The following is a 22,775-nucleotide window of genomic DNA, read 5'->3' as shown; positions in this document are numbered from 1 at the left end:
TACTATATAACGCAATGTAAGAGCAATCCACCCAGGCTTCACTAACTTCATGAAGTCCATGCCTGGAGAAACAACCAAGTTTTCAATGTTTTCTGGAAGGTCAATCGGGATTGGGCTCAATCTGATCTCAGATGGTAAAGTGTTATCAATCTGAACTCCTTGGCTGATAGTTCTTCAGTCCATCAAGTGAAACAAAGCAACATTTAAAAAGTATGGTTTTATTTTATTCATTTCAGAATAGCAGCAGACTGGCTTGGAATTTTAGGAGATGTATTCCCAAAACATCAAGGTCATGTCAGGTTTCAGAAGACTGATTAGCTGGCAGAAAACCAGCCCTCCAACTGCTCTTCCTGAGTCTCTATTTCCTGACTGTACATACTTATTCCCCAAGCCACTTATAAAAATACTTGCTTGTTTTTGTTCTCCGCTGCCTCATCTAGTTGCCTTATTCTGTTATATGCTGGCAGAACAATGCTGGCAGAACAGGCTCAAATAAATAACTAGGAACAGGAGCAATCAGTCTTTTCCAATACGACATTGAAAGTGACCATGCCTTGTTCTGTTTATGTTTTATGTGCTGGTCTTCTATCTCATCCACCCTTATAAGGTCTGATTTGAACACACAATACCAGGACTACAATAGGACTCAGATTAATGAGCCTTCTCCAACTGCCTATCTTTTATATACGAAAGAACTACAATTCCTAGCATTATTTATTCAACTCATTGGGAATTCTGATCACTGTAGTCCAACTCCTCTGGAAGGCATCACTTGAATCCAACAGCAAAAATATCACTTTTTATCTCAGAAAAGAGAGACACAAAACTCCAAGGATTAATTTTGGAAGAAGATACAAAAAGATAATTAATAAATAAATTAAATGTGAGGGAAGTGAGCTCGTAAGTCTATTGCAGTCACATGAAATCTCACTTAACAACCTCATGGCTTAGCAATGGAATTTCCAGTCCCAACTGAAGATTAAAGGGATAAATTCTCATTCAACTTCACATATTTTTTTATAAAGTCTTCTATTATCAAAGCAAAGCTTGCCATTTACAAAATACCAAGTACAAAGCAAAGATATACAAACAAAGTTAGCCTGGTATATTATTGTTTCAGGGAGTTTAATGGAATATTTATCCTCAACCACCTTCCCATTGAAAATCCAATACAAAATACATGTGACAAGGGATTACATGGTAGATCTCCTACCATCTAAAAGTGGCATTTCATGGTTCATTACCAAACAAAACACCCAACAAACCCAGGACCAAGAAGTGTGACCTCCATAGCAAATGTCCTTAAGCAAAACAGAATAACAGAGTTGGAAGGGACCTTGGAGGACTTCTAGTCCATCCCCCTGCTCAAACAGGAGACCTACACTATTTCAGACAAGTTGCGGTCCAGTCTCTTCTTAAAAGCCTCCAGAGATGGAGCACCCACAACTTTTGTTCCACTGGTTAACTGTTCTAACTGTCAGGAAATTTCTCCTTAATTCTGGGTTGCTTCTCTCCTTGATTGGTTTCCATCCATTGTTTCATATCTTACCTTCTGGTGCTTTGAAAAATAGGTTGACCCCCCCCTTCTTTGCCCTTCAAATATTGGAACACTGCTATAATGTCACCCCTAGTCCTTGTTTTCACTAGACTAGCCATATCCAATTTCTGCAACCGTTCTTCATGTTTTAGCCTCAGCTCCCTAATCATCTTTGTTGCTCTTTTCTGCACTCTTTCCAAAGTCATGGTGCAACATGCAAATGAGAAAAAAGTGATAAAGATAGTAGTCACTAGGCAAGGCTATAGGATTCTGTGTGACTTTTATTATCTTTGTATTATTGTAATACTATAAAGGCCACAAAAGCAGTAATCTTATTAAGCCTACAATTAACCAGGTGAAGACAATCCTATAGATGATAAAATATTCTCATCCTTTAACTCAGGTTAGAGTTGTTGTTCTGTCTACCTTCTCTCTACTCCTTCTGTGGATTCCAGTGAACAGCTGTTTAAACATTTGAAAATGAAGGTAATTCACTTACAAAGTTTTAGAAGGCTATAAAATCTCTAAATGCTTCCAGCTGGCAATTTCTAACTACCGGTACAAGGAATATTTTTTAAAAATGAAAGTTACTAAAGAATTGTGGGAATCATATGAAGATCTCAAAGATCAGGAAATATCTCTGCTAGAATGGTCTTATTTGTAAAACAAACCTAGAGATCACTCCAAATAATCTGCTGAAAAGTTAGCTGACAATGGAATAATTGTCCACATTGCACTGTTGCTTATATAAGAATGGCTCAGTTTGGGACAGTTTGTCAATTCTCTAATCTCATGACAAAATACATTGTCTAAAGTATGTAAAAGGAAACCCTGGTAGACTTGAAGTGTTTTGGAACAAAATGCTTTGGAATGATGAAACAAAAATTGAGCTATTCAGTTGCAACAACACAAAAAATGTTGGGAGCGAAAAGGGCAAAACATTTCAGGAAAAGCATACTTTGCCAGCCATAAAATATAGAAATTACTCTATTATCCCTTGGCAGCCAGAAGCGTAAGAAATATTGTGGGCATAGAAGAATGATTCAGCTAAACACCAGCATATTCTTTGCATCTAATATCTCCCAGTCAAGGAAGAAATTGAGATTGAAAAAAGTTCGATATTTCAGCAAGACAACAACCTGAAACATACTTCCAAATAAACCATAGTAGTACTTATAGCAGTGTTTCTCAACCTTGACAATTTTAAGGCATGTGGACTTCAACTCCCAGAATTCTACAGCCAGCAATGCTGGCTGTGGAATTCTGGGAGTTGAAGTCTACATGCCTTAAAATTGTCAAGGTTGAGAAACACTGACTTATAGGAAAAGAAATACAAAGGTACTATAAGGGTCTTCTCAGTCCTAAGGTTTGAATATTATTTAGAATTTGTGAGGAGATTTCAAGCATACCGTGTGTGTAAGATATTCTAAGAATATTTCTGAGTCCTGACAGTTGTGCAAGGGAGAGTGGGAAAAGATACAAAGAGCAAGAGTAGGAAGACTCTTAGTTGACTACTTGAAATCTTTGAAATCTGTTATTTCTGCCCAAGGAGCTATTGCAAAACATTGGGTGAAATATTATGCTTTTTAATTTTAACCCAACACTCATTTATTATGATTGTAATAATCATTTAATTGAGCAAAAAGATTAGGGTGCCACATATAGCATTTTTATTTGACTCTCTAAACCAGTGGTTCTCAACCTGCGGGTCGGGACCCCATTTGGGGTCGAACGACCATTTCACGGGGTCGCCAAACAACGCAGTCCGCCATTTTTTCCCCCTTTTCCTTAGCTGTGCTACTCCCTTTTATTCTATTGGTTTTTGAAAGCCAATAGAATAGCCTCTCTTGAATTGAGTCTAATTCTATTGGCTTTCAAAAGCCAATAGGAATTGTCCAGGCTGTCTCTGCCCTGCTGAGCCCACCAAAAGTCCCATTCGGCAAATGGTGCTGCACCAATTGAATAGTCCTCGACTTACGACCGGTTGAGTAGTCCTCAACTTACGACCGGTTGGGGGTCGCGGCATTAAAAAGATTGAGAACCACTGCTCTAAACTAATGAATATAGATAGTAGCTATACATTAGGATTTGAAGAATTTAACGTTGTACCATATGGAGGTTGTGTCAGTTTCTGTTCACCCAAGAATATAAACATATAATCTGAGCAGGGTGCCTACACTTTTGCATGTTCAAGACTACTCTGTCTCATGATCATACAAAAATAGACATGTTTTAGTCATTAACATGGATGTAATATCCACATAGGAAGTCTCATCTAAGGTGAGGTGGCCCTGGTGACATGAAATTATGAAAAATACTTCATACAAACTATTCTAAAGCACACAGAATAATAACCAAGAAGCAAATAGGCCCAAATGGTTCACAAAATGGAATTAAACTAAACATTTATTATGCAAAACAGAATATTCTGTAATGTTGAGAGGTATATGCATAATTCCTTAAAAATATTGCTATAATAATTAAGCTAACTACACTGCTAGCAGACAATAATCCATTTACAATAATCCATACATAATTAAACGCTGCAAGCAATCATTTAATTGGAGAAGTCAGACAAGAAACTCTTGTCAGCTCTGTGTGAAGGTGATATGGAAGTCACAATTTAAAAAAACATAATTGCGTTTAAAATTTCCTATGGTTACTATGATGGTAATTTTACTGCAGAACTCTATCCATTAAATGTGGCAGGATTCCAGAGCACCTCCAGATTTTTTTATTGCTAAGGAACAATTTCCTGAATTAAAACTGAAAGGATGTTCTACTTTTACAATATAAATGGCACAAGAGTGCACAGAAATACAGCTTCCTGTGTTTCAACATGTTATTGTTCATTGTACATCACCTGTCTAGAAGACAGCAAGCTTAAAGCATTGACTCATGCAAAGATGAATTAGGAAGCATAGTTTTTATAACTGACGGTAATGTGTCTGCATCAGAAGAGAATGAATATTCCTATCCATAGCCATCTGCAGTGGAGGATAAGGGAGAGCAAATGATGAAATTTGTGTGACATTGTGCAAATGTTGTAACTTTCACATTGTGTCAGATGCTAGGAAATAATATGTAATTGTGACAGCTATATAATGATATAATGAGTGCATGTATTATTGTTTTGGTGTCGCTGCAGTTTGCTGAGGACACCACTGATTATCATATTTAATGAACGCCTGGAGCAAAATTATTTTCTGTAGGGGAGCCTGATCAGTCAGAGGAAAAATGAGTGAATTATATGGATACAACTGGCCTCTTATACCTCTTATTGAGCTCACAGAATTCTTAATTAAAATATATACCATCACCAACTAGCAGTTATTTTATGGCCTACTACTAATATACTCTGGTTGGCACACCAAATGAGTATTAGCAGCTCAGATCAGAGAACATCTCAGCTTGCCAAAATCAGTATGGGGTTTCTACAGATAGAATTATGTCATTCTGAAATGAAAGCTTTATTTAGCAGTAGAACCAAAAAGGTATTTCATAACCTTTAAAGGGCATAGAACCATCACCAACAAGAAGATCCATAGATGCATAAGAAATAGTATAGTTTTCTCTCTCTCCCATTATAAAAAAGACTTCTTCGTTGAGACAAAACAGTTTCTGTGTGTATGTCTATGTAGCTTTTTTCTCATTATTGTTTTATTCTGGCCTTTTCCTCTCTGGAGGCAGAATTGGATTGAATCTCCTAAGGCGATGGGAGTTTTCTAGTTTCACTCCAATATACACTCCAATGAATACATCTCAAGGCCATCAGCTACAGGAAAGTAAACCTAATCTATCAGCTGCAGAAAAGTGACATGGATATAGAAGAAGCAGAGAGCTACTACACCTTCTGCTCTTTTTCTTAACAAAACATTAATGAAGAAGTGATAGCTTTTATAACAATTCACAAATGTACACTTTCTTACTCAGCCATGCAAATGATTACTGTAAGAAATGCATGTTTTGATGTTCTTGGCAAAATCTAGACCGATTGATGTTTTCTCCCAATTATAAAAATACTGTGCCGGAATCCCTGCTGATATTTGAGAGTTTGATTATACAGACATTTACATTACTTCAAAATATCATATGAAACTGTCATACATGAAATTAAAGTACATATTCAGTATTTTCTACACTTTTGTTTTGCTTAGAACTGCAAAAGACAGAACTTGGAATCTTGGCTGATCTCAGAAAAAGCTAAACTAAGCTAAGATCCTATCTAGTTGCATAAGAGATCACAACAAAATCCCAGAGTGCAGGATAGATTGGGAAGTTTAAAAGAAAATCCTCCAAGAAGGCAGTGGCAAAGCAGTTCAATAATACTTCCAAGAAAAATGTCCAACTTCTGGTTTGCCATCGCGGCCGTCACGGACGCTGGAAGGTGAGCTCCATCTTCCGCGTTTAGTTTCGCTCCGCTGGGGGACCCTGGAAAGGGTCGAGAGTCGCCCTGTAGGAGCAACAAGCAAAGAAGGGATCCCCGCTTGATCGCGGGAGGGTGGATTGTCTATAAAGATTGAATGTTAAAGTAACTAGGATATGTATAAGCTAAAAAATTATTGATAAATGTAACAATGCTATCTTTACTTAATTGATATAATAAGAACTGTATTAGTTTAAATATGAGACAGTAGATATTAAGGGAAAAAGAGAGGAATTATTTGATGTGGTAGCTTGAGATTTGTACTAAAGATTTTTGTATGTTATTGAATTATTGATTAACCCAGCCACCACGTTGCTTTTTAAATACTTAAATGTAAAATTAATAAAATATTACAAAAAAAAATACTTCCAAGAAAAATGTCCACATGGGTTATCAAAAAACAGTTCTTAAGAGATTCCCCTGAGAGATTTCTATTGGGCCAAGAAACAGGCAGAGATACAGTGTTATACAGGTAGGCAAAAATGCTAGCTTATGTTCTAATCCAAACTGCATCTGTTGTGATCAACATGCCTGACAATGATTTATAAAAAATACATTTACTGACTTCTGTCTTCCCCTCATAAACAAGAGGGCAGCTACAAGGCCAAGGGATTTTACATATTTTGATATTTACAATTCAAAAAGGGTTTTCAATATAAGAGTTTGTCTTCTTGCTGTAGATACTTTGCTATTGTAACAATCACATATTAAATGTCGAGATAGCTACTTCAGTGTCTCATCACTCTCTTGTCATATATTGCCTTCAGATGAGAAGGAGGAGAAGAAAAAATCCTGTCTAAATCGCCTCTCATCATCATCGCACTCTGTTCAAGCACTCACCAACTCTGGAAAACAATCAAAACTAACTTCAAAGAATTTTTATGTTTGCAATATAATAATGTATTAGAATAAAAACTGCAATCAATCTACAGAGTAGCAGTTTAAAAAAGATAAAACTGTCAACTGCAATGAAGTTGCAATTCATTTCAGAATTTTTTGAAAACTACTTACAATGAAATTTCTAACACGCATTACTGCTGGACTTGGAAGGATGAGTGAATGAAATTAAATGTACACCTCCAATCTTGCCTATCTACAGAAGGTTTCTAAGGGCATGAAGATGCTACCTTTACACTGTTGATTTTTCATACTGAAGCAATGGATTTTACAATAAAGTTTTTGCCCTCAGTATGTTGAGGGAATAGTAGAAAAATTGCAACATCTGACTTTAAAAAGTAAAAAGAATGGCTGCTACTTAAATGGAAAAGAAAAACATCACAATAATTAATATTCTCTTTGGGTATTTATTTACCCTGAGTTAAATTCATATCACTGCACTACCATTTCCAAAGATTCAAAGATTCACTACCATTTCCAAAGATTGTAATTTCTATAAGATTTGTGGGGAAATGCCAATATTTGGCTTCTGCTTTAAACAAGAGGAGAAAAACATGGTTATCTACTAAACACACAGCTTGGATGTAACCACTTCAATCGTCCTATGTGGACAGACTATGAATGCAGGCTGTAGACTTATGTACTTTGCCTATGTTTCTCCAAAGTGCTATGGCTTCTCCAAACTAGAATGCCTCTAGTTTTTTATGAAATCAAAATAAAATAATTGCCTGTATACATGTAAATACATATAGCAGTCGTTCTCAACCTTTTTAATGCCGCGACCCCCAACCGGTCGTAAGTCGAGGACTACTCAACCAGTCGTAAGTCGAGGACTACTCAACTGGTGCGGCACCGTTTGCAGAATGGGACTTTTGGTGGGCTCAGCAGAGCAGAGACAGGCTGGACAATTCCTATTGGCTTTTGAAAGCCAATAGAATTAGACTCTATTCAAGAGAGTCTATTCTATTGGCTTTCAAAAGCCAATAGAATAAAAGGGAGTAGCACAGCTAAGGAAAAGGGGGAAAAATGGCGGACTGCATTGTTTGGCGACCCCCGTGAAATGGTCATTCGACCCCAAATGGGGTCCCGACCCACAGGTTGAGAACCACTGACATATAGCATTCACTTCTGTATATAGTGAGCAGAAAAGGGAGAAAGTGATGGCTTAACATTCAGAATTATAATATGTGTGGAAAGAGACAGACAGCAATTTCCAAGCTTAAGTGCTTGAATGACATCTTAGAAGATACTGAAGGTAAGTATGAAGCTGTTTGGGTAGGCTTCTGCTTTGGCTCATAAATTAATTTGGGATTGGTTCAAAAGTGATGGGACATCAAACATGGTAACATAAACCATGTAAATCAGACATGTCAATCTCACAACATCACGTGAAGTCGCACAACGTATTGGGACGGTTTTGCCATTGCCGGCAATGGGGTGGGTATGGCTTCTGGATGACGCATCCGGGCCGAGGGCCAGCAGTTTGACACCCCTGATGTAGATTGAATTTTAAACCTGGCACTCCATTCTGTGATGTTCCATGAGAAGACAGCCAGCATTTTAAGAGTATTTGGATCAATCACAATTTCCAGCAGGTGGCATTGGGAATATCGCCCTCCCCTTAGCGCGAAGGGATGGTCTTTTGTTATCATTACAGCCAGTTTAGAGATAATAGATCGAGTATTAGGGTGAACAATTTGGGATGCAGCATGAGGTCCAAAACTGAGGTCCAGACTGTGAATCTTTCTAAACAGTGAGATAGTTGCTCCTCTCCTGCATTACTAGGTGCATGGATCTATTATGGTGCACTGGTTAAAGTCATTAATTTATGTTCAGGAAATCTAATTTTTTTTATTATGATAGATAATTAGGAATCAATGTGATCATCCTGGCAAAAACTGGAATAATATGGGTCCTCAAATTAGATTATTTTGATGGTGGATTTTAACTGACCATTTTTTACACTCAAGCAATAACAACTGGGTCAGTTGGACCTTCTGAATTACCCAGAAATGCGTTTTCTGAGCAGTCAAGCCCCTTTTTTCAGTCTACCAAGATATTTAAATCAAATAACCATTGCCAACTTCTAAAGACCATGAACATTAGCACATTTAAATGCCTTCCCAACAGCTGTGCTTGGAGGAAAATTTTATAAATTTTTTATGACTAAGGCTGCACCCTTGGAAAAGACCACTGAATTCACAGCCTATGACCTGTTATACTGCACCTTCTATAAGGATTCAAGGACCACTTCATAACTTGTTTGGGGTGAAGTACCCAGACAATTCTGAATTTTTATGTACAGTTGCCACTATCAGACCTGCATGATTCCTTGAATATGACAACAAGTTTTATAAAGTTTATAAAACCTGACATGCCTTGATCAAAATCTACTTATAATTGTATTTGAAATAAAAATTATTTAATTCTGTTAATTTGCAGAATCCTGGTCAGTGATTACTAAAGAATGAAGGGACCATGCTATATTTTTATGATTTTTATTTTTATAATAAGACTATAAAGGTTTTTAAAAACTGAATTTATATATTCCTGAATTTGGATTCAAGATCCAGACCTCTTATCTAGTCTTTTCCTAACTGGTACACTCCAAATGTATTAGTGCTGCAACTCTCAGAATTACCAGTCACCATGGATTTCCTATAATAATCTTGAATAACACAGCTTTTACATTAGGTATTTTTTTTTGATACAAATAAAGCTCCTTTTGACCTAGAGACAATTAGTCCAATATTCAGTTTCCAGCCTTAACTAGTTGAATACTTGTAAAGATATAGAGATCTGAGAGCTAAATTCTAGTTCAACTGGAAGACACCAGATTGTGGAAAACTGAACACCATAGACCACGGGTCTTCAAACTTGGCCTTTTTATGACTTGTGGATTTCAACTCCCATGCCTGGCTGAGGAATTCTGGGAGTTGAAATCCACAAGTCATAAAAGGGCCAAGTTTGAAGACCCCTGCCTTAGACAAAAAAATCCCATTGCAGTAGGATCATCTCCAGCTGGCTCTTTGGCCCAAAAAGCCTCAATTCTTAGTGCAGTATTTCCTGCTTATAGATAGAAAGGCTCAGCAATTGCTTGGACAGTTAAAAATGTTTGCGCATGAGACAAAGTAGCAAAAGCTTTATCTGTGCGTAATAGATGGCATTATCTATGGATCCAATACATTTGGCTGCCTAGCTTGACTTCCTGTATTATTTTAAAATTTTTCTGGCAAGCATTATTATAAACTTATTCTGTTTGTGCTAAAGCAGTGTCTGTTTTCTATATAAACGTATTCTGTTTCTACTAAAGTAGTGTCTGTTTTCTATCCCAGAACCTTATAAAATAAATATTCCTTCTATCAAGCAAACATAAATGAAGCAAACCCATATAATTTTTTCATTCTAGACATTCTGCCACATTCTGCAGGTAATATGATTAGGATATATGATTAAACCAGGTATGCTGAATTTAAACATAAATCCAGGTTTGTACTACCAACTGAAGCAACTGAGTACAAAGTCATTTAAGGTGTTTAATATGAAACTGGCTTTAAGAAAAATTAAGAAGTCTCCAGTAATACATCCAATTGTAATTACAGATTGCAAAGCAATAAAGACATATTGTTGGCTTTAGCTCTGTAAGTGTTGATTAGAATAAGTTTTACGTATAATTCATGAAAAAAGGAGCACCACATGTTGCATTTTGTTCTCCCTATTAGGCAATAAACCAATTTTGACTGTGCTTTTTCTGTTGCATGTTTAGATGTTGAACCATTTCATACGATGTCTGATTTGAATAATTCTAAGCTGCAGGAAACTTCAAAACTATACCCAAATTGAGGCAAGTTTCTGTCACAGAAATACATCACTATTTCCCTACATGTTCCAATAATCCAAGATCATTTGAGGCAGGCTATTCCTGTTCAGTTATAAGGCGCAAATTACTCTACTCCGGGCATGTTATACAAAGACTTATGCTGGGAACGATGGAAGAAAAGAGGGGAAGAGGAAAACCACCAGCAGCAAAGTGGATAGATTTATAGTGGCGATCATTTTCATCATAGAGAAACTCTATCTATCTGGATGCTAGAAGTCAAAAATGACTTGATGGCACATAATCAGTCAATCAATCAATCAATCGAACCAACTAACGAATCAATTCCTGCTAAATTCATGTCTTAAGATACACGATTGTCTTTAATAAATGAAAATTGTTTTCAGTTTCATAAACATTTCTATGTTGTTCAGGTGTCTTAGATCTCAACTGTATTATTTTATGATAATATATGATACCTACATGATTGATTAAAACTCCCACTTTTTCTGCTTAAAGTGGCATGCATTTCTTTCCCTAATTTTTGTATCTCACAGTACAGTCAATCTTCCAGAATAGTATGTTATAATTCATAACCTTACGCTACTGTTCTCTAGAGGTTTCTGAACTTTAAAGTTGTGATGGTTTTTATCTTTTTATTTTTATAAGACTAATTTTTCTGGGGTAAAACCAGAATTATTTGAGCAAAATTTATTTTTTCTTCTCTATGACAGTCAATCTAGAAAGTAACTGGTGGTTATTGTGTTTCAGATGCTTAAACATTGGTACTCTTGCTTTGCAATTTTGATGTTTAACCTTGACCTGACAGCAGATTGTTCAGCATATAGAAATATATTTGGTACTTTTATAGTAATATCCTGAGAAGTAATGATGCGGTACTGTATAATTTAAAACATAGAAAGACATGAAATATGTAAAGTAATAGGTCTGGCTAGAAATAATTTAATTAGTAAAATGATGCTCAGTGCTTTTCAATTTTAAATAATGGAACAGGCCTAGTCATGCAGCAGAATGGAGCAACCTATTTCACACTGCCTGAAACAGGAAGGGAGGAAGAATAGAAAGGAGGAAGGAATTTAAATGAACAAGACTGTTTAATGTTAATAGTGATGACAGTTGATGTCATTTTCAAGTTGCAAAAAGTTTTGGGCCTCCATTGATAATAAAATAATGTCAAATTCTTGTCAGTCTTCCAAATAGCCATGCTGAAACAAAGAAGGCTTAATTATAAGCAACTGAATATAGTGGTGCTTAAAAGTTTGTGAGCCTTTTTTAATTTTCAGTATTTCTGCATCAATACAACTTAAAACATGATCTGTCCTATATTTTGATAAAGAGAACCCAATTAAACAAATGAGTCAAAAATATTATACTTGTTCATTGATTTATTTAGGAAAATAATCCAAACATACATATCTATGTGTGGCAAAAATATGTGAACCTCCAGGATTATCAGTTCATTTAAAGGAGAAATTAGAATCAGGTGCTTTAATAAAATGGATGATGATCAGATGTGATCATTTGCCTTATTTAAATAACAGCATTCTGAGTATTCACTATCAAAGAATTATTTACATAACACATTTACAGGGCTCAAACAAAGAAGATATTTGAAGGCCTCTAAAAACATTTGATGATCACCTAGAAAAGATTACAAAACTATCTACAAACAGTTTAGACTCCACCAAGCCACTGTAAGGCAAATTGTGTACAAATGGAGTCAATTCAACTCCAAATTACTCTCCTCAGGAGTGGTCATCCAACTAAGAACAAGAACAAGGCATGCAATACCCTGGGCGGTATCTAATAATCCCAAGGTAATGTCTAAGAAACTAAAGGCCATGCTTGCATTGGCCAATGTCAGTGTTCATGACACTACCACCAGAACACTGAACAATGGTATGCATGGCAAGGATGCAAAGAAAAAGCCACTGTTCTCAAAAAAGAACATTGCTGCCCATCTACAGTTTGCAAACAAACCGTGTGGATATGCCAGAAAGCTATTGGAAGAATGTTTTGTAGATGGATGAGACCAAAATAGAAGGGTTTTTTTGGGGGGGGGGGCTCTAATGAAAAGCATATTTTGGCAAAAGGCAAACAATGCATTTCAGCATAAAAATCTTATTTCATCTCTGAAACATAGTGATGATAGTGGTTTCAGATTGGTTTACCACTTCTGGACCAGGACATCTTGCCATCACTGATGGAACTATTAATCCTGAATAGTACCAGCAAATTCTACAAGAAAATGTCAGGGTATATGTTAATGTACTGAAACTCAAAGAGAAAATGGGTCATGCGACAAATCAATGATCCAAAGCATACAAGGCATATGACTAAAGAATTATTAAATTAGAAGAAAGCTAATGTTTTGGAATGGCCAAATCAAACTCTTGACCTTAATCCTATAGAAATATTGTGGAAGTGGGCTATTCGTGTGAGAAAGCTCACCAACACCCTTGAAGCTGTTCTGTATAGAGGATGGGATAAAATTCCTCCAAGCTGATGTGCAGAACTAATCAACAGCTTTTGGAAATGTGCACACATGTTATTGAAAGTAATGATTCATATAGTTTTGCAACACACATTTTCCTCAGATTCATGAAGAAGCATTCAAGAAATTCTCCACTTATGACTACAGGGGGGCAAAAAAGTATTTAGTCAGCCACCAATTGTGCAAGTTCTCCCACTTAAAAAGATGAGGCCTGTAATTGTCATCATAGGTAAACCTCAACTATGAGAGACAAAATGAGAAAACAAATCCAGACAATCACATTATCTAATTTGGAAAGAATTTATTTGCAAATTATGGTGGAAAATAAGTATGTGGTCAATATCAAAAGTTCATCTCAATACTTTGTTATATATCCTTTGTTGGTAATGACAGAGGTCAAACATTTTCTGTAAGTCTTCACAAGGTTGGCACACACTGTTGCTGGTATGTTGGCCCATTCCTCCGTGCAGATCTCCTCTACAGCAGTGATGTTTTGGGGCTGTCGCTGGGCAACACGGACTTTCAACTCCCTCCAAAGGTTTTCTATGGGGTTGAGATCTGGAGACTGGCTAGGCCACTCCAGGACCTTGAAGTGCTTCTTACGAAGCCACTCCTTCATTGCCCAGGCGGTGTGTTTGGGATCATTGTTATGCTGAAAGACCCAGCCATGTTTCATCTTCAATGCCCTTGCTGATGGAAGGAGGTTTGCACTCAAAATCTCACGATACATGGCCCCATTCATTCTTTCCTGTACACGGATCAGTCATCCTGGTCCCTTTGCAGAGAAACAGCCCCAAAGCATGATGTTGCCACCCCCATGCTTCACAGTAGGTATGGTGTTCTTTGGATGCAACTCAGCATTCTCTCTCCTCCAAACACGACGAGTTGTGTTTCTACCAAACAGTTCTACTTTGGTTTCATCTGACCATAGGACATTCTCCCAATCCTCTTCTGGATCATCCAAATGCTCTCTAGCAAACTTCAGACGGGCCTGGACATGTACTGACTTAAGCAGGGGGACACATCTGGCACTGCAGGATCTGAGTCCCTGGCGGCGTAATGTGTTACTGATGGTTGCCTTTGTTACGTTGGTCCTGGCTCTCTGCAGGTCATTCACTGGGTCCCCCTGTGTGGTTCTGGGATTTTTGCTCACCATTCTTGTGATCATGTTGACCCCATGGGGTGAGATCTTGCATGGAGCCCCAGATCAAGGGAGATTATCAGTGGTCTTGTATGTCTTCCATTTTCTAATTATTGCTCCCACAGTTGATTTCTTCACACCAAGCTGCTTGCCTATTGCAGATTCAGTCTTCCCAGCCTGGTGCAGGTCTACAATTTTGTTTCTGGTGTCCTTCGACAGCTCTTTGGTCTTCACCATAGTGGAGTTTGGAGTGTGACTGTTTGAGGTTGTGGACAGGTGTCTTTTATACTGATAACAAGTTCAAACAGGTGCCATTAATACAGGTAATGAGTGGAGGACAGAGGAGCCTCTTAAAGAAGAAGTTACAGGTCTGTGAGAGCCAGAAATCTTGCTTGTTTGTAGGTGACCAAATACTTATTTTCCACCATAATTTGCAAATAAATTCTTTCCAAATCAAACAATGTGATTGTCTTGATTTGTTTTCTCATTTTGTCTCTCATAGTTGAGGTCTACCTATGATGACAATTACAGGCCTCTCTCATTTTTTTAAGTGGGAGAACTTGCACAATTGGTGGCTGACTAAATACTTTTTGCCCCACTGTATAATTGGGCTGGAATTTTGGTCACTGATCAAAGTGTTCATTAAGTGAGATGCCATGTAACTATTTTGCTTGATGACTGCAATCCTGGCTCTCCAGTTGCTGTCATTATGTAACTGTGTGGATTGTTAACTGGACCTCCAAGAGACAGCATGAACCTCCCATGAAACTTAGGAGACCTAGACCCTCATCCTGCCCCACAAGGGAGAACAATTGCATGAACACTGATGTTCACTGGCAGTTTTGTCAGATCTCTGTTCCTCCAGTACTCTAAGGGTTTTCTCCATCCCTCAGAGAGTGAAGCTCTTCTGAAGTTTCCAGAGGGGAGAGGAAAACAACAGCCAATGTCGGAATTCTGAGTGGCACAGCAGACTGCTGTTTCACTGGCTTTTTCATCAGATTTGAGGTCTGTTCCTCTAGTGCAGGGATAGGCAACCTTGGCTCTTTTATGACTTGTGGACTTCAACTCCCAGAATTCCTGAGTCAGCATGGCTGGTTCAGGAATTCTGGGTATTGAAGTCCACAAGTCATAAAAAAGCCAAGCTTGCCTACCCCTGCTCTAGTGTGTGGGAGGATATCCCCTCCCTGCATGAAGGGGAGGGGAAATCCCTTGGCATGCTGGGGGAATGGAGCTGAAATCCAATGTCCCTTGGCTTGCAACTTTTCCTGCCAGCTTTCCTATTGACTTTTTTGCAACTTTTCTTGCCAGCTTTCCTATTGATTTTCTGGGCAGGCCAGCAGAGAATCCATAATTGCAGGGCACTTGGCAAACAGTTGTAAATACAAACAGGTTGCCGAGGACCCGAACTGTCATATTACCTAGGGAGGGAATGGCAGGATGTTTTATGAGGGCTGGAAGTGATACTGAAATGTGCTGCAAATGGTCATTAAGTGACAGGTTGTAAGTCGAGGGCTACTGTAATGTTTTGACTCATTTATTTAACTGGGTTCTCTTTATTTAGTTTAAAGACTTATGTAGAGAACAAACCACATTTTAGGTCATATTGATGCAAATATTGAAAATTTAAAACAATTCACAAACTTTTAAGCACAGTGTACATATGTCCCTTTGTCCCAAATGAGAACATTCTTAAAACTATAGGACATCTTAAAAAATTAGAGGAGAAATGGGGCATTGTCTTACCTGAACGCCTTTTCTCAGCACGGAGATGGATAATCCACCAATGGGTTAGACTGTGTTCCCGCCCAATCAGATCAGTCAGCCAAAGTTGCCACGCCCGTCCTGGAGCATAGAGATCCCAGTCTTGATGCGAGCATAGCCATTGACTGACCGCAAGACGTATTGGCTCATAAATCTAGCCCTAGGCCTAAGTAACCTGCGAGGGCGGGAGTGGATTATCCATCTCCGTGCTGAGAAAAGGCGTTCAGGTAAGACAACGCCCCTTCTCCAGCACTGGAGATGGATAATCCACCAATGGGACATACCAAAGCCTACTGTCCCTGAGGGAGGGGATCAGGCCGGTCCAGCGTGGCACTTTGAGGTATGACCTGTTGGAGAACCCTCCTACCAAAGGAGGCCTCCGCCGAGGCGAACCTATCAATTTTATAGTGCCGTATAAAGAGAGATGGTGAAGACCATGTGGCCACCCTGCAGACATCTTCAATGGATGCCTGAGTGGCCCAGGCCGCGGAAGTAGAACCGTCGTGGAACCGGCAATGAAGGCAGCTTGATATGCCCTGCAATGAAAGCCCTAATCCACCTGCCAATCGTGGAGGAGGAGACCTTTCGACCCCTGGAGAAAGGGCGGAAGGAGACAAAGAGGGCCTCTGAGTTGCGGAACGCCGCTGTCCATGAGATATAGTACCGGAGCGCCCTGCAGACGTCCAATGGATGCCATTGCCGTTCCTGATCATGCGATGGGTTAGGACAGAAATCTGGGAGCATGATTTCCTGGGCCCCGTGGAAAAGGGAGTTGACCTCTGGAAGAAAGGTAGGATTGAGGCGGAGGACCACTCGATCCTGGTGGAAAATGCACAGGTCATCCCAGATAGACAGCGCTGCCAATTTGGAAATGCGTCACGCCGATGTGATCGCCACCAAGAATGCCACCGTGTGGGACAGATAGCGAATGTCACACGTTTTCAGAGGCTCAAAGGGCGGCTTGGTCAGGGCCCGAAGAACCCGTGGAAGCGCCCAAGAAGGGTATCTGTGCACTACAGGGGGCATGGTGTTGGCGCCTCCCTTGAGGAATGAGCGGAGTAGGGGGTGATGTCCCAGGGAAACTGCGGAGTCATAGGTGAGTACTGTGGAAAGTGCTGCGATCTGTCTGTGCAATGTGTTTGGGGCCAAGTCCCTCTAATAGATAGTCCAGAATATGGGGAATCATAAGGTCTGAGAGTGACAAGTGTCGAACTGAGCACCACGAGAGAAAGTTCTTCCACGTGGCCTCGTAAATGCGGTTTGTAGAAGGGCGACGGGAAGCCTGGATTACCGCAATGTCCCCTGGAGAGCAAAACTCCCGTGACAACATTGAGCGCTCAAGTGCCAGATTTCTAACTGGAGCCATTGGGGGTCCGGATGGAGAATGGTCCCCTGGCTGAGCGAAACCCGGTCCAGAGGAATCCTCTATGGATCCACAAGGGAGAGACTCAGCAGATCGGCGAACCAAGGCCTCCGTGGCCAGTACAGAGCCACTTGGAGGATCTCTGCCTGCTCCCGAAGAAGCTTGCGGATGACCGCCAGGAAAGGGAGAGGAGGGAAGGCGTAAAGCAAGCCCCCTGGCCATGGGCTCCGGAGCGCATCCGTTCGTTCTGCCCCTGGAGATGGAAACCAGGAAAAGAATCGAGATAGCTGGGCATTGCCCAGAGATGCAAAGAAGTCCAGCAACGGCAGGCCGAACCAGTGACAGATTTCTCTGAAAATCCTCAGGTGGAGTCGCCATTCCGAGTGATCTACTGTTGCCCTGCTCAGGAGATCGGCCTGAGTGTTCGCCTCCCCTGAAATGTGATCGGCCTTGATGGAGGCCAGATTGGATTCTGCCCAGGAGCCCAGTAGAAGGGCTTTGGTCAATAGGGTCCGAGATCTGGTGCCTCCCTGCCAGTTTATATGAGCCTTGGCAGCCACATTGTCCGTGAGGACCAATACGTGATGCCTCGTCACCAGGCTGTGAAAGTGGTGAAGGGCCAGATGTATGGCCCGGAGCTCCAGCCAATTGATTTTGTGCCGAAGGTCTGAGCGAGACCAACGGTCCTGTGCCCACTGTGAGTGAAGGTGCGCTCCCCAGTTGAACAGGCTGGTGTCGGTTGTCAGCACGAGCCGATCTGGCTCTTTGAAGGAGGACCCCTTGAGCATGGCGGGTGAGAGCCACCACGTGAGAGAGCGCAATACCTGTAGTGGGAGTCTCACCCTTTGCTGGAAGGCACTGAGGTTCTGTCTTTGGAAGGGGAGCAGGAACCACTGAAGTTCCTTGGAGTGGAGCCTGGACCAAGCAACGATTGCTATGGCCGAGATCATCTTTCCCTAACAATTGGGAGAGACTGGCCAATGTTACAGCTCGCCTTCTGTGTAATTGGAGGACTAACTCCCTTATGCTGTCCCGGCGTTCCTGTGATAACTAGACCTGGCACTCCACCATGTCTATAATGGTCCCTAGGTGTAACAGCCTTGTTGTGGGAACCATATGGCTCTTGGGGAAGTTTACCGAGAACCCGTGACCCTGGAGTAGCTTCAGTTCGAGGTCCGCCAGGGCGGACTGGGTAGATGATAACTAGATTAATATGTCGTCCAGGTAACATTGGACTCTTACTGGCACTATCCTTGGGTGAGCTGCTAGAACTGTCAGGATCTTGGTAAATACCCTGGGAGCTGATGATAGGCCAAATGGGAGTGCCCTGTATTGAAAATGGCACTCCTTGTGTGCGAACCGTAGAAACTGGCAGTGGGCGAGAAAGATGGGGATATGGAGGTACGCTTCCGTGAGGTCGATAGACGTCAGGAAGTCCCCTTTCCTTACGCTTTCCAAGATGGAGCGGAGCGTTTGCGGTATGCAAGATGATAATTCAAGCTCTTGAGATCTAAAATGGCTCTCTATCCCCCTGACGCCTTGGAGATGACGAAGAGGATGGAATAAAACCCCCGACCTCTCTGGTCCGCTGGCACTGGTTCTATGGCCTGTATGTTTAGTAGATGTTGAACAGCTTTGTTCAGTAGTCTTTCCTTTGTTCGATTCCATGGGTAGGGGCAGGAGAGAAATCGATTTGGAGGGTTGGAGATGAACTCCAGGGACAGACCATGACATATGGTGTTTAGTACCCATGTGTCTGTGGTGATGGCCTCCCATTGGTGGGCAAAGAGAGAGAGTCTGCCCCCTATGGGAGGGACCGCTGGGGGTTCACCTGGAGTGGTGGAACAGTCGGCCGTTCCCACAAAAGGGTCGCTTGCCCTGAGATTGCTGTCTAGGTCTGGCTGCCTGCCTGTCAGGCTGCCTATCCTGTCTGTCCTGCCTGGCCGGGAAGGGATGGATGGGTTGAGTGTAGTTGTACCTAGCCCCTGCACGAAAGGACTGTCTTCGTGGATAAGAATTGGACTGTTTGTCTGATCTCTTAAGGAGAGGATTAAGGACCTTGCGTTTGTCCTTATTCTTGGTGAGATAAGGATTCAACGCATCCCTAAACAGCTTGCCTCCCTGATAAGGTGCCGCTGATAGATGCCATTTAGACTTGGCGTTGGCTTGCCAGTGCTTCAACCAAAGCATATGGTGAGCAGTGATGCTGGAAGCCATAGACCTGGAGGAAAATCTGGCAACCTGGAGAGTGGCATCTGATGCATACTTGGTGGCCGCCACCATCTTGCTAAGGTCTTGGTGGGTGCGGATATCCTCTGCTGGGATACGGGCCTGGAGCTGCTTTAGCCAGCGGAGGGCCGATCTGTTGAAGAAAGATGTGGAGGTGGCCGCTCTAATAGCCCATGCAGCCGCTTGATGCGTCCTGCGGTAGGCGAGTTCGCACTTATGGTCCTCAGCTTTGAGAGTCTCAGAGGCGTCGCCTGGAATGACAGAGAGTAATACTAGGTGCCCTAAGGGCTCATCCACTGTGGGCACCTCCAGGGCCTCCTCCAAATCCTTAGCCACATTGTAAAGCTTTTTGTCAGTATTACCTGGGAGGGGAAGGGAGGCCAGCGATGTCCACTGCTTTCGGATCGTGTTCAGAAACATGGGAGGGCAAGGAATGTGGTGTTGAGCTGCCACCGGTTCGGTGAAGTTTGGGTCCACCTCCAATTTAGGGGGAACTGTGGTTGCTGCTGAGGAAGGATTGGGCCCGAGATGGGCTGTGGATGTGACCTTGCGGAGCAAGGGAACAAAGAAGGAAGGGTTGAAGAGGCCGCTAAAGGAAGGAGCTTACTCTTGCCAGTAACCTCCTGACTAGAGGATTTAGGGTGCATAGGAGCCATTGAATACGGCAAAGCGTCCTTTGCAGAAGGCATAGAATCCTCCATTCTCTGATAACACAGGAGTACAATGGGGAACTCCTGGTATCCAGAGAATAGTATACACTGGATAAGAACAGGTGCACTATAGGGGATACCTGGAATCCAGATAAGCTGCTGCATGGATAAGAACAGATGCACGACAGGGGACGCCTGGAATCCAGCTATAGCTGTTGTGCGGATAAGGACAGATGCACTACAGGGGTGCCTGGAATCTGGATAGAGCTGTTGTGGATAAGAACAGGTGCACTATAGGGGATGCCTGGAATCCAGATACAGCTGTTGGCAATTTAGTAGGCCCATTATCACGCTGGGTTAGGCCAGAGCGGAGGTGAGGCCGAGAGACACCAAACCAGAAAGGGACCAAGGGTAGAAGTGTGTACACTGAGAGTAATTTGAATTGCCTGATATGGCTTAAAGTGTGGCCTAAGAGGGCTTGGAAGTTTTGTTGCCCTTTGAGAGAACAGGCCTCAAGCCTGTCTGACTTCCAAAATGGTGGCTGCCCTCAAATGGCGGCCTTTCTGGTGGCGATGAGGCCTGGATTCGCTCTCCATGGGTATTCTGCTTTAGTTGACCCTCAATGAAGCCCCTTGTCTGATGACAAGGAAGAATGTTCCGAAAAGAGGAGGAAGGAGCTCCTTCCTCCAGTATTCCCATGAGGACCACACGGCCCAAAATGGTGGCTGCATGAAGGGAAGACGTCTAGGTCTGTCGCAGTCCAAGAGGCTTTGGGGAACGCTGGCGCGCTCCTTGCCAAGGAGGAAGGCCGTGCCAGAGGCTTTGTTAAGGAAACGGTGCTTTCTGCATCTCCGATCGGCCTCCTAACCGCTGATCAGTGACCGCATGAGGAAAAGGCGTCTAGGCCTGCTGCGGTCTGAGAGGCTCGAGGGGACGCTGGCGCCAAAGAGCATTCCTTTGCCAAACAGGAAGGTCCGCGCCAGAAGGCTTTGAAAGGAAAACGGCGCTTTCCACCCCTCCAATCAACCGCCTAACAGCTGATCGGCGCTGGCCCCCTTTGGCGCGCACGCGCCTTTGGCCGTGAGAAGGAAGCTATCAAGTCTCTGAGGCTAGTGGGGAAAAATGTGACGGTCAGCTTAAATGATCACCGGAGCTGCGGCTGCAGCTCCAAGGAAGCAGAATCGTGGGATTCCCGAGAGGGATCCTGGCCCATCACAACAGCCTCCTCTGCCGACTCTTGTCTTCAGCTGCTGGAGCTGCAGCCGCAACCTCCGGTAAGAATGAGGCCGATCTGATATCAGCCGGGGACTAACAGCCGTTAGTCCACGGGATGGATCAAGCGAGTTAGAAGCTTTGAAGGAAATCAATTAGCTGGGGTGGGGAGGAGGGGGAAGGTAAGGAAGGAGCCCAATTCCAATCTTTATCTCCCTCAAACCAGGAATTGGAAATTAATACTAATAGGGATAGCCAAATTCCGTGCTGAATACAGCACTGCTCAAGCTAACTTGGAAATGGAAAATCCACCAATAGAGACTGTACCTGCCTAAGAGCCAAAGTTGTACATCTGTCCTGGGCGAGATCAGTCAAGACTGGGATCTCTATGGTCCAGGACGGGCGTGGCAATTTTGGCTGACTGATCTGATTGGGCAGGAATACAGTCTAAACCCATTGGTGGATTATCCATCTCCAGTGCTGGAGAACTACAATATTTCACAAGGCACTCAACTTCTCCTTTGTGGCTACAGTCTTGAGCACTAAATACCTATTTACTCTTAGTATGTACTGGATGAGAAAAACTGCTAATTAGAATCTTCAGCTAAGCAGAAAATCAGTAGAAAGCATTAGCATACACAGAAAAAGTCACCATTGATAGATATTGCTCTTTATCTTCTACAAATGCAGTTTCACACAGGTTAAAATTTCCACTCACTTGTACAGAACAATAATTTCTAACAAACAGATGTTGCCTCATTAATTGCAACCAAATTAAGCATAACATCAAAATACAACCCTTTGCCCAGAAAGCTGGTTAGGGAATCTCTTCTGTTAACAGCAACTGCCTCAACACACTTGTACCAGAAATTCAATTAACAATAAGGAATCATTCCAGAATCTGGTTATATAGTTATGAGTTACACTAGCATTGATTTCAAGTGAGAAGAAATGAAGTGGCATCTCCTCAGGGCTTATTATACACAGAAAGGCAATACCTTAGACAGCAGACACATCTACAACTCTGGTCTGCATTTCAATGATTTAGGGAGGAAGTTCATTCCTCCTGCCAATCAGGTTGTTAAGCTGTGGTAGGAGAATAAAATATGTGAAATTAAAAGGCAATGAGAGTTTTAAAATGAATTCAAATTCAATTCTGAAGGACGTAGTGAGGAAGGGCAAGTATGCTCTGTGATGTACCTCTGGGAGATCTGGAAGATCTGCAAT

General features: G+C 41.7%; 1 protein-coding gene across 1 annotated transcript in view; it reads right to left on the bottom strand.

Annotated features, from left to right (window-relative positions):
• SHB (SH2 domain containing adaptor protein B) overlaps positions 1-22,775 on the bottom strand; it is a 176,153-nt gene that overhangs the window by 38,337 nt on the left and 115,041 nt on the right. The window lies entirely within an intron of this gene.

This window comes from Crotalus tigris, unplaced genomic scaffold (genome assembly GCF_016545835.1).
Source record: "Crotalus tigris isolate CLP2741 ecotype Arizona unplaced genomic scaffold, ASM1654583v1 scf7180000024506.7606697, whole genome shotgun sequence".
In the NCBI taxonomy this organism is placed as follows: domain Eukaryota; kingdom Metazoa; phylum Chordata; class Lepidosauria; order Squamata; family Viperidae; genus Crotalus; species Crotalus tigris.
The sequence above is the reverse complement of the archived record's forward strand: the minus strand, read 5'-3'. Positions and strand labels throughout refer to the sequence as shown.